The sequence below is a fragment of the Crinia signifera genome, chromosome 2 (assembly GCF_055691185.1).
Source record: "Crinia signifera chromosome 2, ASM5569118v1, whole genome shotgun sequence".
NCBI classification, from domain to species: domain Eukaryota; kingdom Metazoa; phylum Chordata; class Amphibia; order Anura; family Myobatrachidae; genus Crinia; species Crinia signifera.
In genome coordinates this window covers 105,578,123-105,581,463 of record NC_139218.1, presented here as the reverse complement: position 1 = coordinate 105,581,463, position 3,341 = coordinate 105,578,123, and positions in this window count along the sequence as shown.

Here is a 3,341-nt window from a genome sequence, read left to right as displayed (position 1 = left end):
TACTTCTTTGCACATGCATATTGTTGGTTTCAATGTCACATTAAAGGTGGAAAAGACAGGATTTGCCCTAATAAAAAGAGCAATTTAAAATAGAATCTGTATATCTACTGTACTGTCATCCTGCTGTATATCTTCTGTCAGGCTCTGCCGCTGTGTGCTCAGACGGAGTGGCGGCGCATGCTATATACAAGTGACTGCTGAAAAGCGATGCTTATGAGCTGTGGGACTAGTTTTCTCTTTTCACATTTTGTAAATAATTTTGCTTATTTTTTGCTCAATTAATATGAAACACATTTTTCCAAAAAGCATGCTGCACTTTTTACATCACATTCCTTGTTTGAATATGCTATACCACAATGAGTCTCTATCTCCGCATAACATTGTAGTGTACCGGATCACATTAACAGAGAAGGAGCTCCATGTGCAGTCTCTTTGCAGTTTGGGAACGCTGTTCACCATGCCATTTATCCACTGAATTTACTCCTGCGCATGCACAGAATGCTGGGTAAATGGCTGCTGCGCTATATTCCCATTGATAAGTGCGGCACTGCTACTGCAACCGACCTGATACTCCAGAGAATTAAGTATTAGAGAAATGGGTGCACCTATTCTAGATGTGCCATTGTAATAAAGTATAAATATCATTAAACAGCTAAGAAAAACAAACTAAAGTTTTTATGGTACTTATGTATTATCTGGACTCCCATGTTAAATGCACCCCATTTTTTCATACCCCTACTATCCAACTACGCATGGAGTTGATTTTATATAGTGTGGCGAGCGCAGCGAGCCACCGTGCCCGAAGCGTGGCGAGCGCAGCGAGCCCCGCGAGGGGACGCGGTCTCATAAGAGAAACGGGAGCCCAGATATTACATAAGTACCGTTTTTATTTATTCATGCATTCAAACTTCATCTGATTCATTTCACAGGATTCAGTATTGAATCCCGGCGGTTGGGATCCCGGCGTTCAGAATCCCGACGCCGGAATCCCGACAGCCGAAATGCCGACAAGGGGGGGACGTGGATCGCCCCCCCCTTGCGGGCTCGCTGCGCTCGCCACTCAGCGGGCCCGGTGCCTCGCTACGCTCGGCACACTAATTTATTCTCCCTCCAGGGGTGTCGTGGACACCCACGGAGGGAGAAAGTGTCGGCATTTCGGCGGTCGGGATTCCGGCGTCGGGATTCTGAACGCCGGGATCCCGACCGCCGGGATTGTAACTGCATCCCATTTCACACAGTGGGGTTTTATCATCCAGACTGCATAGAATAGCTAAAATAACACCTGTCGCTCAATCAGATTTACTACAGTAATGAACTATGCGGGGAATCTCTGCTTAAAAAAATCTACACAATTTAGACAAACGCTATAAAATATTATTAAAATAAAATAAAAAAAACTATTTTTTTCCAATTGAAAATATTGCAGAATTAAAAAATGGAATGTGTTTGTGGGAGTTATATTTCTGCTTAGTACATGACACTAGAACTGGTGTTGCTGGCAAAGATAGAATGATTTTTGTGTTTTGCGTGGGATTAGAGCCATCTGGACAAAAGTCCAAACTGGGGGAAATCTGTCTTTTAATAAACCTAAATTGCCGTCCTACAACTTGCAACCAAGGAACTCATTGTTGAGTATCTCCATTGTATGTGGTCACATGACATAGGCCCTTATTCTGATCGGTGCGGAAATTCCCGCGGACCGCCGATGTTGATCGTCTGCGCATGTGCAGAGGTCACTCTGCGCATGTGCAGGCGATTTCGCCGCACGGATTCTTTATACGCCGCACAGGGGGCGTAGAGGGGCGTGAGGGGCTACTTAGCCTCATTACCCTATGCATACGCCCCCCGTTTCATGGGCGTTCCCATGCAAACGCGGGGCGTATGCATGGTAATGAGGCCGTGACGCGTGGGTACGGGGCGGGCATCTGACATCGCCGGATGTCAGCTGCCCGCCCCTATACATGATTTCACACGGACAAGTGTCCGTGTGGTCTTGTGTTGCGGGACCTGGTGGAGCGTGCGGCCCTGCATTCGATGTTCGGCGACCATCGAATGCAGGGGCTGCTCCCACCATGGAGGAGGCGTATCCCCGTACAATTTCATGCGGATCGCCACATATCCGCATACGGACGGCAGGTGGCGATCCGTATGGAAGGCGGGGATTCGCCTGCACGGTTGCGGCCGCATATTCTGATCGGGCCGCACCGATCAGAATAAGGGCCATAGTTACCTGTGAAGCTTAAGTAATATAGTGGGCATGCTAGTTATTTTACTGCACGGAGAGTTTTATCCAGATCATACCCTTTTTTTTTATTACTAAAGTCCCATCATGTAAACCTTATTAAATGTAATAAAATTGTTAAAAATGTTATTGCTGCTAGTATTGTTAAACCTAAGGTACTATTGCAGTTGTGATTGGAGTAAGGTTATACAGAATAGAATGCTAGATACCACTGAACCAGTCCTTTGTCAGACAGGTCACCTGCGTGACAACCCCCTTATGAATGAGAGGGGAATGTATTATATTATGCTATGTGGGTATACAGTCGTTAGGTTGACACAGCAAAGATCTACATGCATTGGGTCGATCACTGAAAGTCGACATGGCTTAGCTCGACACCTGAAATGTGGACGTGCCTAAGGTCGACATAGATCATGCATGTCCAAATTGTGGCCCTCCAGCTGTTGTAAAACTACACATCCCAGCATGTCTTGCCATAGTTTTAGCAATCCCTAATAGCAAAACTGTGGCAAGGCATGAATGGGACTTGTAGTTTCACAACAGCTGGAGGGCCATAGTTTGGACATGCCTGACCTAGATGGAAGGTTGACACAACATTAGGTTGACAATGGTTAGGTCGACATGGGTTTCTCACTTTTTTTTTTTTTTTGCCAACAGGCGGTATTTCATGCCCTACCATCCACTAGGGCATGGAGGGAGAATAGAATAGTGTGCCCAAAGCATGGCGAGTGCAGCGGTAAACTTTGACGGTGTCCATGTCGACATTCGGGATAAAAAAAAAAAGTGAAAACTACATGTCGACCTTTTGACTGTCTACCTATCATTGTTGATCTAATGCTTGTGTTGACCATCCATGTCGATTTTAGGCATTTCAGATGTAGGTCGACACAATGACCCATACCCGTTATGTGTAAGTGTCACGTATTTAGCTAGTACAGCACAGTGTTTATAATGCAGGATGCTTTGGGTGAATTTAAAGTACAAAAATGTTTTTTCCACCTGCATACATTTTGCCGTGACCTGCTCATTGTTGTAAGCTACATAAAAATATACAGTATTGTATCGAAAATAACGGAATAAAATACGGCTTTTTTGCAAA